Source organism: Salvia miltiorrhiza, unplaced genomic scaffold, assembly GCF_028751815.1.
Source record: "Salvia miltiorrhiza cultivar Shanhuang (shh) unplaced genomic scaffold, IMPLAD_Smil_shh fragScaff_scaffold_178_2, whole genome shotgun sequence".
NCBI classification, from domain to species: domain Eukaryota; kingdom Viridiplantae; phylum Streptophyta; class Magnoliopsida; order Lamiales; family Lamiaceae; genus Salvia; species Salvia miltiorrhiza.
The window spans coordinates 331828-346728 of record NW_026651440.1 but is presented as its reverse complement, the minus strand read 5'-3'; the positions used below and the strand labels follow the sequence as shown (position 1 = coordinate 346728).

Below are 14901 nucleotides of genomic sequence, written 5' to 3'. Positions count from 1 at the left end.
TGAAATCTGTTAGTGATGTTGTGCTTTGCACTAGCATCGCCCAACTCTAAGAACATGTAACTTATTACATGCTTTGATTCCTGCATGAGGTAAGTCTGTGATAGTGTAAATTGGTCATAACCTTGAAGATTTTACCCTTTTTAGGAAAAGGATCAGCTCTGCGAGCTGACTGAGCATGCCTATGAGAGGTACAAGCTGAAGGAGGCCCTGGCTACCTCTGATGCGAATTTAGCCCTGCGCGACCAAGAATTGGTCAAAGTAGGGGATAGGTTGGCGGAGCTACAAATGGAGCTCGAAACTCGAGAAGCCTGGAACTCCGATCTGCATGCACGTCTGCAATTCTTTGAAACAGAGATGCACAGGCTTCAGGCTGAGAAGGAGGCTGGCTTTACCTATTTGAGAGAGGAATACATGGGGTAATTGTGGGCGTAGGCTGCTAGGCTTCTAGGCTTACACTGCGGGGTGTCGGGATCAGCGCAGGGAGATATTCTTGTCTCCCTAGGGTTAGCTGTTCCTAGACACCCTCATTCATGGAGCTTTGGAGGCCTACTGGCATTCTCCTCAATTCCCTACAGACTTTGATTGGGGGATTTGTTTTTAGTCGGTGAGTCCGGCTGGAAGGCCCTGGACCAGGTGGAGGCCACTCCAAAGCAGCGGATCAAGCTTAATATTGCCGAATTGATCGACACCTTAGACTCTGAGAGGCTCTGGCATGCGGCCGATATCGGCATGACCATTCCTGAGGACTTCGAGGAGTGGGTGATCTCTGTTCTTGACAAGGCCTTGCGGGGGTTAGTCAACGGAGAGGACTCCGAGCCTCTGCTGGAAAATCCTGTGTTCCGCACCCCCTTCCTCGACGAGCTGGATGTTGCTCTGGTTACGTATCTGTTTTATATTTTTGTGCGCGAAGTTTGACGCGTTGTGATGCAGGGATTATTTTGAACATAAAATTCGCGGAAATGGCAGGCGGCAAGGAGCAAGACTGCCGGATATTTGTTGGAGGTTTATCTTGGGATATCACCAAAAGGCAGCTTGAAAATGAAGGTCTGAGACTTCGCTTTACATTCGTGTAATTCAAATATTTATCATCGTTTGTGTGATTTTGTGCATTTATTGGTTGGAGGTTTCGTTGTGCCTCCTCTTTTTTTTTGGCTTGGTTGTGGTATATGCTTTTGGAATTGAATTTTAGTATTAAGTTTAATGGATGATGTAATATTGTTTTTTTGTCTGGACTTACTTTTTATTATATTTTTCTTTTCATTATATTTTGTGTGTTAATATCTTTTTTGCCTTGTACGTGGCTTAAGATTGTTGAAATGCGTTGGTAATGGGATTGGAGTAACTTTGGGACCATTGACATATCTAGGACTACTGAAGCATAAGTTCAGTGTGTTTTGGCGTTTTTCTCTGTTTGTTTTCTTTCAAATTAGTTAATGCATGACAGCTTTAGCAATTCTACACAAGGAATTCTGAGAATTTTGGCATGTTGATCTTGCTGCTACTTTTCTCATGGCACCTGCTTTGGAATTCTCTCAACAAATGATAGGTTAGATTAAGACTTTTCTCTGTTTGTTGATCTTGCTGCTACTTTTCTCGTGGTCACCTCTATGGCTCCATGACGTAGTATATTTTTGTGAAGCATTGAGTAGATTTTGCCTTATCAATATCCTTTCAAGATTTTGTGAGAAGTAGGGCTTTCTGTTTAATATTAGCATATTCACTCACCTGCCAAAAGAAGTATATTTTTCATTATATAACGTGCTCATGTCATATTGAACTTCTAAATAAATTTTACTTGTGACGCCCGGGGACGAAGTGCGGAGTGATCGCCGGTGCAATAGAAGCACGGACAAGGAGCGGCTCCGATTAAGACTTCCAAGCGGAGAGGCACAGGGATGAACCGGAACACACCCGAACGAGAGGGATTCCGAGAATATGCAAGTATGAGACTGCATATTCGAGGAGAGCTTAAATGATTTGATAGGTGCTGCTCATATCAAGAAGATGCATTTTCTTTTCTGGTGTGCATATGGAAGAAACTCCAAGGTTAAGCGTGCTTGGCTTGGAGCAATTTCAGGATGGGTGACCCCCTGGGAAGTTTCTCAGGGAGCGTGCGAGTGAGGATAAAATACGCTAGAAAAAGACTTGTGTTGGTCTGTGGGGACAAAATACGCTAGAAAAAGACTTGTGTTGGTCTGTGGGGATAGCCGTCAAGTCTGGAGCCGGGCTGTTACATTACTAATTGCAAATACATTAGCGGGATGAAAGTCCTATTTAATATACCTTTTCATTTTAGTTTAATATGTTATAAAGAGCTATTTAATAGTATGCTTCATAGAATTATTCTATTATTCAACTAATATTTATCGTTATTTTCAAGCCTCGGCCTGTATACGACGGGTAGCAGGTATCCGCGAGTCGCGGGTATGGGTGACAAATAGTAGTCAGCTAGTTTCCTGTGCGACCGCCACATATGGTGCGATGGGTCGGATCTAACCTGACCCGAATCTACCATTTATATTACATATTTTAGTAAATGAAATCAAATGTGTAGTGTAGTGCAATGGCAGTGTGCATGCATTGTTTCCTTAGAGCATCCGCATTGGGGGTTCCTTGATAGCCTACTTGATTGCCTATTTGATAGTGGTTGTGTTATTGAGTAGGTAGTGCTGCATTGGGGTTCCTTGATAGCCTACTTGATTTTTTTAGTTTTTAAAGAGGAGAGAGAAATTTTTAAAGAGAAGAAGAAAATTAAAAAAAAAAAAGAAAAAAAAAAAGAAAATCACTCGAGGATACCCGATAACTCGGGTACTCCTCGAGGACCTCCCCCCCGCATTGCACTCCTCGAAGCCACTCCTCTCCTCGAGTGAGTTCGAGTACTCACTCGAGCACCCGCGATGCGGGTGCTCTTATCCCAAAGGGGGTGGGGGGGATGTGTTCGACACCCATTGCCCTCATTTTTTTACCTGCGTTTTTCCTTTTTTTTGCCTGCGTTTTTTTTCCTTTTTCTGATTCATTTCTTCTTTTTTTTCCTTCTGATTTTTTACAATATTTTTTAATTATATTTTGTTTGTACTTTATTTATTTTCACACTATATTCCAAAGTAATTATTATTATGACAAATAACAATTATTGACATAAAAAAAGTAATATTTACTTAACATTTTTTTTTAATTTTTTTCATCTATTTTTTTTATTTCAACAATTTTTTTTTTCATCTATTTTTTTTAATATTATCTTTATTCACATCAATGGTTTTTTTTTCTTACAACTATTATTACTTATCTAAATAATTAACATTACAAGTTTTCGTGAGTAAATATAACAATTTTTATGACAAAAAATTAATTTTGAAATATTACATTTCTTCATATGCATAATTACTTTTTATTAAGACAATAATTACTTTTAATTAGTATAAAATATACATTTGTTAGCATAAATGTATACATATGTTAATATAAGTATTTACTTTCATTCAATATAAAATAGTACTATTTATATTTTCTAAACCCAAAATCCTGAACACTAAACCCTGAACCCTAAACCCTGAACACTAAATCATAAACCATAATAAGAATATTTACTTTTAATAAGCATAAGATATACATTTGTTCGCACAAATGTATACTTATATTAATATAAATATTTAACTTAATTCAATATAAAATATTATATTTTTTAAACCTTAAACCCTGAACATTAAACACTAAGCCCTAATAGGAATATTTACGTTTAATAAGCATAAGATATATATTCATTAGCACAAATGTATATTTATGTTAATATAAGTATTTACCTTCATTCAATACAAAGTATTATATTTTCTAAACCATAAACCCTGAAAACTAAACCCTAAAACCCTAAACGCTAAATCTTGAACCCTTATAGAAATATTTACTTTTAATAAATATAAGATATACATTTGTTCTTATGAATGAAAAATAATAATTATCGTAAACAATTGTAATAATTAATAAACATTACATTTCATCAAATCAATAATTACTTTTCCTTACGACAATGATTACTTGACCAAATATACAAAATTACAAGTTCTAACGAGTAAAAATAATATTACTTTAACACATATTTGTAATTACTTTTTTTTACAATAATAATTATTTGATTAAATAAATAAAAGTACAAATTCTCATGAATAAAAGTAACAATTATCGTGAACAAATGTAATAATTTAGAAACACTACATTTCATTGTAACAATAATTACTTTTTGTGAAGACAATAATTACTTGACCAAATAGTTAAAAATAAAAGTATTAACGAGTGAAAATAACATTACTTTTCTTCACATCAATAACTACTTTTACTTACAAAAGTATTTATTTGAGCAAATAACTAAAAGTAAAAGTTTTTATGAATAAAAATAAACATTATTGTGAAGAAATGTAATGTTTCAAAAACAACATAATAATAATTATTTTTCTTTATATCAATCAATATTTTTTTATTACTAAAATAATTACTAACCAAATAATTAAAAGTAAAAGTTTCAATAAATAAAAGTAATTAACAATTATAATAAACAATTATAATAATTTTGAAATATTTATTCACGATAATTGCTATTTTTACACACGAGAACCTATACTTTCAGTTATTTGTTCAAGTAATTTTTGTCGTCAGAAAAAGTAATTAATTATACGAAGAAATATAATATCTTAAAAGTATTACATTTTTCACGAGAATATATAAAAACGCAAAAGAAAAACAGTAATAAAAAAACAAACGAAAAATAAAGAAAGTACTGAAAAAGAAAAAAACCAAAATATATAAAAAAATGCAAAAGAAAAACAGCAAAAAGAAATGCTAAAAAGAATATATATATATATATATATATATATATATAAATGCAAAAAAAAAACAAAAAAAAAAGAAAACATGAAAAGAAAAAAAACATAAAAGCAAAACAAAAGAAGTAAACAAAACCGCAAAAAGAAATAAAATACAAAAAGAACATAATTTAAATAGGAAAAGAAAACAAAAAAAAAAAACGTGAAAAAAGTGGAAAAAAGAAACACAAATGCTTCAAAATGGGTTTCAAACCCTCACCATTTGAAATAAGGTAGCATGATGTGGCCATTGAACCAAAGGCCCACTTTTGTATTTATTTGTCTAAACATGTTATATATAACATATTGATGCGGGTCGGGTCAAAACAGGTTTGACCCGTCGCATAGCATGCGATCGCCGCATGCAATAATTTGCCAAAAGTAGTGTACAAGAAGTTGAAATTTTCTCTAAAATTTGCTGCAGTTTCGTGGTGATTTATTTGTTGGGTGGTTTATTGCATTTTTTGGGTGGTTGATTGCAGAATGTCGACGACGAAAAGCAGCGCCACTACTTCTCAAGCCTCGGCAGGTATTCGACGGGTAGTAGGTGGCGGGTATCCGACGGGTTGCAGGTGACGAGTATCCGCGGGTCGCAGGTATGGGTGGTAAATAGTAGTGGGTGGCAAATAATTTTTTCGAATATACGTTTCACTAAGTCAGTCCTCTTTAATTTATTTTTTCATTTTAGTTTGATGTGTAACGTAGACCTATATTATATTAATAGATTTCTAATGAAATAATTTATAGATATATTAAAAAATAATTTTTATATTCTTTTTATATAAATTATAATACCAAATAATACCCGTCAAATTTCGACTGGTTACACACTAGTTATGAATTATTCGAAATGTGATTTTATCGAATTGAAAAGTTTTCAATTTTAATTCCTTTGAATTGTCGATCTAATTCCCCTCAAAAAAGAAAAAGAAAATTGTCGATCTAATCCGACGAGCCTACATGTTTCTAGTTAGATCGACGTCCCAAAATAAAAGCTAGTGACTCAGTGGGGTATCTTAATTAATGTCAATAAATACATAATTTAAATTTCTTTTCGTACTTAATTTGATTTGGGTACCACAGAAAAGGAAATTACATAGGCGATTGATAATGTGAAAGGTATCTCTCACCATTCCTAATAACTTAGGATAAATAGTGAAAGTATATTTGTCATCACAACGTATGTTGACATTATATATAGCCATCTTGAATGTCACTTCATCTCACGAATTCTTATCATAATTAAATAGTTATTGCTGCTTCGTCTATACTTATATGTTTCTCTAATATTAATAATAATAATAATAATAATAAATGTTAAGTAAACATCAAGATCGATCAACACTAATATAGTCGTAAATCGTAATATACTTATACACTTGTATTCATGTCTTTATTGGACTGCATGTGCAATCACTCATGTTATGGTATACTCCCCCGTTCACGAATTAAAGCCCTACTTGCACTTAAATTTTTGTCCACCAATTAAAGTTCTATTATGCTTTATTTACCTTTTTACTCTTTTTTTATATATATTTACTACCATTTGCCACTAATAGACCCACCTTACAACAACTTTATCATTTTTATATTCTATATTTATTACTCTTTTTCAGTTATCAATAGTGAACCCACCACACAACACCTTTAATATACATAAGGAAGAGTCAATGGAGAATCAAATCTCAGCCGTTGATTTTATCTAATCTCACGGTCAGCATTTATTCATGCCGTGTAAAATAATTTTTTTTATTGAACATATACAGGGTCGAATCCCACAACTCCCAAAAAATCAGCATTTATTCACGCCATGTTTAACGGATTTTATGAACGTTCATCAAATCCGTTGAACATATCAGTAATTTCGTTGAACGTTCATCAAATCCTTAGAATATGGCGTAAATAAATGTTGATTTTTTGGGGGTTGTGGGATTCGACCGTGTATATGTTCAACAAAAAAATCCGTTAAACATGGCGTGAATAAATGCTGACCGTTAAATTAGATAAGATTAACGGCTGAGATTTGGTCTCTGTTATTTGAATATTTAGTGGTCTCCATTGAACGCCACTCTCTCTATATATATAGAGGTATGTATATATATATTGAGAGAGAGATGTATTGAAAATTAAAAATAAAATAAAAAAATTGAAAAATCTAAACCATTCTGTGTGACGCAAGCTTCATAAATAAAAAAAAAGAAGATAAATATTCATTATTAATTGTATTTTATTTTGCTTGATATAAAGGTATTGCATGCATGCGTGTCGCGATATGGTTGTTGAGAGTGAATAGTTTCGCGAGGATTAAATCTCACCCATCAGTCAAACCCAATTTTCACTCGTGCCAACTCAATTGTATTCAATTGAAAAGGTCTACCTCGCACGAGCCAAACATAATTATAGTATTCATTTTTTAGCCTATAAAAAACTGCCACTAATCCACACTTTTATCGACCCTTTTCTTCCCCGATATATTTCACATCTTCATCCCCCATCATTCTATCAACCCTTTTCTTCCCCGATTTCATATCTTCATCGCTGGAAGCTTCTTCTTGATCGAGTAAGTTCTTTTTTTTTTTTTTTTTACATATTTTTTGTAAATTCCCGATTAATTATAGATTATTAACTCTCAAATCTGGCAAATTCCACCTTACATCAATGAATGTAACCTTATGAGGTTTCGGAGAATTCCAGGTGGGAAAGCGGCTGGGAAGTGGAGATATAGGGTGAGTGGTTTCCATGCTAGGCTTGTCAAGTGCGTAGTCTCCGTTGCTGTTATCTTTTGTTTCGTTGTCAGTTCGACCTTATAAATTGCTTGTCAAAACCCTAGTTTTTTAGCTACCCTAGCTAATTATTTTTGAAAAAATCTTTAAAAAAACACAATTTCTTTTGTGATTTTTGTTTGAGCCATGATGAATCTATATATAATAATATCATCGAGATGCATTTTCAAGTTCATATATATATATATATATATATATATATGAAAGAGTAAAAGATGTGCACTATGCGCTGATTTTTTTTTATACATATCTCATCATCATGGTTTAGTTTCCGAAATCTCTAACTATGTAAAGCTATAGAATTTCTCTAGACTGCGTTCTCTTTGGTTGTAAATTTATCTTGGAAAAAGGAAAAGATAAACAAAATTTCACCTTTTAAATCCTTCTTTCCTTTTTCCACATTTCCTACTTGACCCTTACTCATTCCTCATTTACACTACAAAGGAGGGATAATTCCTCATTTACACTACAAAGAAGGGATAATATTATCCTCCTTTGTAGTGTAAATGAAGAATGAGGTATGAGTAAGAGTTAAGTAGGAAATGTGGGAAAAGAAATGATCCTTTGCAGTGTAAATGAGGAATGAGTAAGGGTCAAGTAGGAAATGTGGGAAAAGAAATCAAGAATTTAAAGGGTGAAATTTTGTTTATCCTTCCTTTTCATATGATAAATTTACAACCAAAGAGAACGCACCCTAAATTGCGTATGATACCTAGAAGATAAATAGAATATACAATTTTCTTTTGAAATGAAAAGTTAGAGAAAGGGTACAAATTCGCAAACTTAGCCCGGTGCCAATGAAAATATTTAAATTTAATTAGTAGCTATAATATTAATGTTTTCTCCGATCCCATTGAAAAATTGAAGATCAATTTAATAACAATCAAAGTCCCGCCGTGTTTAACATCTTGTAAGGTCGAATACAGAACGAACCAAAAGTATTACAAGCAAGGACTACTAATTTGCCAAGACTTTTCATGGAAATCAACAGCTTGTATGGTAGCAATGCAAGAAAGATATATATGTAAATCTTCAACGGTCAAGATTGCTAGATTTCAGCGTAATCCGACGGCTGAGATTGTACAAAAGGACCAACTGAAGTGTGCTCATTTGCTCTCTCAACGGCGAGTAGAAAGGTGATTGTATTTTTATCCTATGATTGATAGGATCGAGACACTATTATGAGCATTGAGATATTAGCAGTAGCTTAAGACCAAGATGAAGTTTCTCAATAGATTGACATATGAGTATTCTAGAATTCTGATGATGGAACTGGTGAATGAATTACTTTGAGAGAATGAGTTTTGATAGAGATGCTGATTGAACTGGGATGAGGATATAGATTCATTTTTCGATAGAGGAAGCATAATTATTTTGAGATGGTCTAGAGTGTAGAGTTTAAGAGGATACTCGACTAGAAATAGAGTCGATGAGAGTTAGTGAGAATCACAATAGAGAAGAGTTGAAATAGTGAGATGATTGAGTTGACGTTAGATTTTCACTGACGTTAGGATTTCACCGATTTAGATTGAGTGAGAATATTTAAATGACTTTTATGTGACGTACTTGATACATGTGTGACTATGATTGAATGAATATGATTTCCTTGAGTATTAGCACACGAGATTAATTTTAAAACGAGTAACCAACGAGATATATTTTAGTCGATGAATAATTAAATCGAGTTAAAATTTTTCCTAAGGGAATTTCTCGGAATTAAGTTTTCTGAGATAGATGAGGAGTGCACTATGTGTGCACTAATTATTATTATAATTATTTTTAGTCACACAATTATTTGATGTTGGGTAATGATTTTATTATGAGACATGTATCTTAAATTATTTTTAGGGGTAATTGCCCCTAAATACATAGGGTTGTAAATGAACAGAGCTACTCGCAAGCTATTCGAGATTCAGCTCGAAAAAAGCTCGTTCGGAGCTCGATTCAATAATAAACGAGCCGACCTCGAGCCTGACAGTGCTCGGCTCGTTGAGCTCGCGAACATGTTCGAATAATCGAATTCAAACATGTTCGCGAGCCTATTCACGAACCTTCAGTCGAGCCTTCAATCGAGTTAGTACACGAGCCTTAAACGAGTCGAACTCGAACTCGAACTCGTGTAACATACTTCCTCCGTCCGGCCCAAGATGCTACATATTCCTTTTCGGACCGTCCCAACGAAGATGCTACATTTCTATATTTGGCAAAAATAAGGAATTTTAAACACTTAATTAACACTAATTAAGTATTTCTTTATTACCTTCTCTCTCCTACTTTATCATTTTTTACCTTCTCTTTCTTACTTTATCACTTTATTACTTTCTCTCTCCTACTTTATCACTTTATAATTACACACTTAAAACATTAATCTACAACTCCTTAAATCCCGTGCCGAAAAGCAAATGTAGCGTCTTGGTCGAGACGGAGGGAGTATTAATTAAGAAGATTTTCTTAAATTTATAACAAATTCGAGCTTGAACACCATATATACGAACATCTAACGAGCTGAGCTCGAGCTCAAGCTCGAATTCGATATTATCGAGCATCACCCGAGCCGAACTCGAACCGAGCCCGAGCTTAGTAAGTGGATGACGAGCCGAGCTCGATCATCAAGATAAAAGCTCGAATCGAGCTCGAGCCGAGCTCGAACGCCCGAATATTTAAACGAGCCGAGCTTGAGCCTGCTAGTATTTGGCTCGGCTCGGCTCGTTTACAGTAAAATACATAAACTTTCACATATTTCTGGAATTGCACACCACCTTTAGATTCTGCCCCACACAATACATGAACTTTGAGATTCTTCTTATTTTTCCCATAGTACCTGAAACCACCAAATAGAGAGATGACATGGCTGCCAGAAAACACACGTGGATTCGCTGGGTGACACGTGGAAATGACGTCGTCCTAATTTAATAGGAAACGACGTCATTTCCAACTTATTGCTGAAGAAGCAGATTCAGTGGTCGACGACGCTCTCCCTAGTCGACGACGCTCTCACAAATGGCTGAAGAAGCAGATTCTGTGGTCGACGGCGCTCTCCCTGGTCGCGGCGCGCTCTGGTCGCGACGTCTTCAATATTCAAAGCTTTGGTCGCGACGTTTTCAAGAATTAGGGCGTCTTCTTCAACTTAGGGCTCGCGAATTTACAGGGTTCGACGGCACTTCCTGGTAGATGACGTTCCCTGGTCGCTGGCGTTCCTCGATCGACGGTGAGCACAGATGGAGAGGGAAATTAGGGCTGGAGAGGCTAAAGCGTGACTGGAAATTAGGGCTGGAGGGAGTGAAATTAGGGGCTGGAGAGGAAAATTAAAAATTAAGTTGGCCAATAAGTTGGAAACGACGTCGTTCCATATTAAATTAGGACGACGTCGTTTCCACGTGTCACCCGACGAATCTACGTGTGTTTTCCAGCAGCCACGTCATCTCTCTATTTGGTGGTTTCAGGTGCCATGGGAAAAATCAGAAGAATCTCAAAGTTCATGTATTGTGGGGCAAAATCTAAAGGTGGTGTGCAATTCCAGAAATATGTGAAAGTTTACGTATTTAGGGGCAATTACCCCTTATTTTTACTACCCTATACTACACATTTTTGGTACATGATTATATGGAAGCATGTGAGATACATGATTATTATATATTAAGGCTTGGAGATATTGTGCCACTTGCTTTATAAACTGCGTTTTTTTTTTTAAAAGGGCCGATTATACGCCGTCGCCATAAGCACCCCCACTGCCTACCAAAAGACCGCGCAGCGCCAAACTCTGGTCTGGTCTTTGCTCTGTCCTTTGAGCTGCTCTGCTCCAGTCTCTACTCTGACGTCTAAGTGGTTCTGCTCTGGTCTCTGCCTCTGAGTTGTTCAGCTCTGGTCTCCACTTGCTAATTTAAGCATGTGTAGAAATTAATTAAATATTATAAGATATGCTTGGAGGCTAAGCAAATGACTTAAATAAAACAAATTATTTCTCTTTCTCTCCCCAAATGTACCGTCCCCTCTTACCCTCTTTCTCTCTCAATTTCTTCATCATCCTCCATTGATGATCATGTGCAAAGCTTCATAGATCATTTCTATACCATAAGCTTCCATTAAAACAAGCTCTAAACATCTATACACTTCAAATCAAGAGCAATTATGGAAGGTTTTTAAAGCTTGAAGTCAAGAGGATATTTTCATTTTCTACTCAAGAATCATTGAGTAAGTATTAGATTTACTTAGATCTAGTTATATTTGAGTTAGATATGAGTATATATTGATAGATCAAGCAAGAAAACATCACCCACTTCATTCTTGCAATTTTCGAAAATTAGGGTTCATACCCCTTCAAAACAAATTCATCATCTAATCTTAAATTGAGATTATATTCATGCTATTGAGATCCTATTTAGTCATCTTTTGTATGCAAAGAATGAGTTTATCTTGATATATGAATTTTTTGAAAGTGTTAGTTTATATGATTTTGGGAAGTTTAAAGTTCATGGATTGATTGATGATTTGATTATGGTTATGAGCTTCTGAGCTTGTTGGGATGAAATTTGATGGACTAAAATGATGATTAGAGGTGATTGATGAAGATTTCAATGAATTAGTTTGATGAGAAATAGGGTATACTTGGTTATATGCTTAAGTTGGCAAATTGATGAGTTATTTTGGCAAGCTTGGAAAAAGCTACTTTCTTGATGAATTTCGACGGAGTTTTTGATACCCAAAAATCTTGAAATGTTATGATGAGTTTAGAATAGTGTTATGAACTTACTTGTAAAATTTCAAGTCATTTCGCCAATGTTTACTATTTTTCAAAAATCAAATTCTCCGGTTGCACGAAACTGCCGAATATGGTAGACTGTGGGAGAACGGTCATATCTCTTAAACCACTTGGAGTTTTTCAACCTACTTTTTTTTTAAATGAAACTAGACTCAGAGGTTTCCAATAGTATGAGTCTCAAACCCAGGACAGTTCCGAGGAGAAACAGTTTATTCTCTTAAGTTAAGGCAGTGCAGAAAGAGTGAATTGAATAAGATTTTGATTTTGAGATGAGATAGAAGTTAAATATGAATATATGTGGCTTTGTGATAATAAAGTGAGCCTATATACTCCCTCCATACCACCGAAAGTGGGGCGTATTCCTTTTTGGGCTGTCCCACCGAAAGTGGTGCATTTCCTTTTTTGGTAATAAATTTTACACTACAAACAATGTGGCCCCCACATATTTACACACCTTTACACTACAATCTTATTCTCCTTAAATTCAGTGCCCAAAACAAGCGCACCAGTTTCGGTGGGACAGAGGGAGTATGAGATATGAGACGAAAAGAATCACCCCTAAAAATTTTGAGAAGTGGCTTAATATATGCCAAGGGAAGGGGGTAGATTTTAATTTTTTCTTGAATCATTTGAACCCGTAATTGTGCTCTTGTGTATTCTGTGAGCTTAAAACGAATTTATGAGAATTTTCCAACAATGAAATCTCGAGGTTAGTTTGTTAAAAATATTATAAAATGAGATTACTTAGTTATGTGAATTATTTTTGAAAAATCAAATTAAGAATGTTATATAAAATATCGTTGGCTTCTAAATAAAATTTTTGGGAATTTTTCCACAGCTAAATTTTTATGATTTTTCAATAATGAGTTTGTGTATGTGATTGCTATGTGCTTATGGATTATTTATCTATGAGTTGTTCCTTGACAGAGTTTAGACCTAAATTAGGTGATAAGTCGAGAATAGAATAATGATTACTTAAACAGAGTTTTTATATGAGATCGAGATAGACGGAGTGTAGTGATGATGAGATAAAATAATACTAAGATAGGAATGGTATTCTTAGTCAGAAAGTTTCTGACTAATCTCTTTTATTCTTATCATGAACTACTTCGATGTGACGGTATCTAAAGATACGAGCAAAGGACGGAAGTGAGTCCACCCCGTGTGCTACGAGAGTAAGCTAAAGCCATCAGGTGGGCATTATTTTTACTATATGTATATAGAGATCTCCTGCGTATCGTAGGCCTCTTATACGAAATGAAGTAAATGACATGAGTTAATTGTTCAACTTCAGTTTGATGAAAATTATTACTGATGATGATGTTTTTATGAGTTTGATAAATAATTTGAGATTTATTGATGTTGAACTAATTGACTTGCCGACTTTTGATGACGATGAGCCTGTATGTCACCCTTACTGATGAGACGAATTCGGGTCCTGCCACAAGCGGGATTGTGTACACAGAGGTGACCGTGAACCGTCTTTCGGGTCGGCCGGTCAGAGGTGATTGTGAGCTATTCTTCGGGTCGGCCGGTCATGGTACTTGAGAAGGAGGCCTACTTCTCAGTACCTTTAATAATGATGATTTGTAGATGTGGTACATACATAACGAGAATTTTGACCGGTCATTTATTTATGATGTTTATGATTGTAAACTGCTTACACGGGTTCTTTTGAGTAAAATCCTCGTGTATTGCTTATGTGGAAAGTTCAATCTATAGCTCTAAGAGCTAGTTTTCATTGATTTTCGGCATATGTCCACTGAGTATTCTGTACTCAGCCTTGCATGTATTTCTAAACGTGCAGGATAAGCGAGGAGGGAGATTGGACTGGTACTGGCAAGGATTTTGTTTAGATGATCTTCCTTATGCCGTAATTATATTCCTTGCGGTAACATCAAGATGTTGAAGTTTATTTTGGACTTAATCAAGAAATTTACTCTCAGCTATATGTCTTCATACATATAGTCTGTTTGCATTTTGCTGAGACACTCTGTATATGCTGAGTCTTTGTGAGTAATTAGCTATGTTTGCTTTGTAAAGGTTGACAAGAATCTCGATGATTTAAAAGTTATAAAGCTAATAATTTCTACACTGATGATGATGTCATCTTTCTTGATTTATCACGTTTCAGTGATTGCTTCCGCTTGACGTTCAATCTAGTTTTCTCTTTTTACCTTATTAATTTATTTAGTCGTATCGATACCCGGTCTACGCTATGACTGGCTAGGCGTCGGGTTGCGACAATGATCTTCAAGAACCGTTCCCTGCAACATAATGCAATTCAAGTACACTTCATTTTAGGTGTAAATTTGTTCCTTTGTTATCTGATAGAGTAAAGGCGATTTATTGCTAGAAAACTGAATAATAATGAACTGAACAGGAATCCTCCACGAGGCCTACGGAAATAATCCGTCCCAAAATCCCAGAAAACAAAAGACATCTCCCTGACCTAATTCTGCAGCTATAAATAATAAAACCCTAATCTGTAAAGCCATGCAACTTT

The 14901-nt window shown here is 35.0% G+C and overlaps 1 long non-coding RNA gene across 3 annotated transcripts; it reads left to right on the top strand.

Annotated features, from left to right (window-relative positions):
- The first annotated feature begins 7206 nt into the window (after window positions 1–7206).
- Window positions 7207–14492, top strand: LOC131002756 (uncharacterized). Of its 3 annotated transcripts, none has more exons than XR_009094400.1 (3): window positions 7207–7413; window positions 7548–8772; window positions 11080–14492. It is a non-coding gene; the product is annotated as an uncharacterized LOC131002756 (long non-coding RNA). The 3 variants fall into 3 exon arrangements; XR_009094401.1 differs by having other exon boundaries at window positions 7207–8772; window positions 11080–11139; window positions 11331–14492; XR_009094399.1 differs by having other exon boundaries at window positions 7207–8772.
- Window positions 14493–14901: the final 409 nt, after the last annotated feature.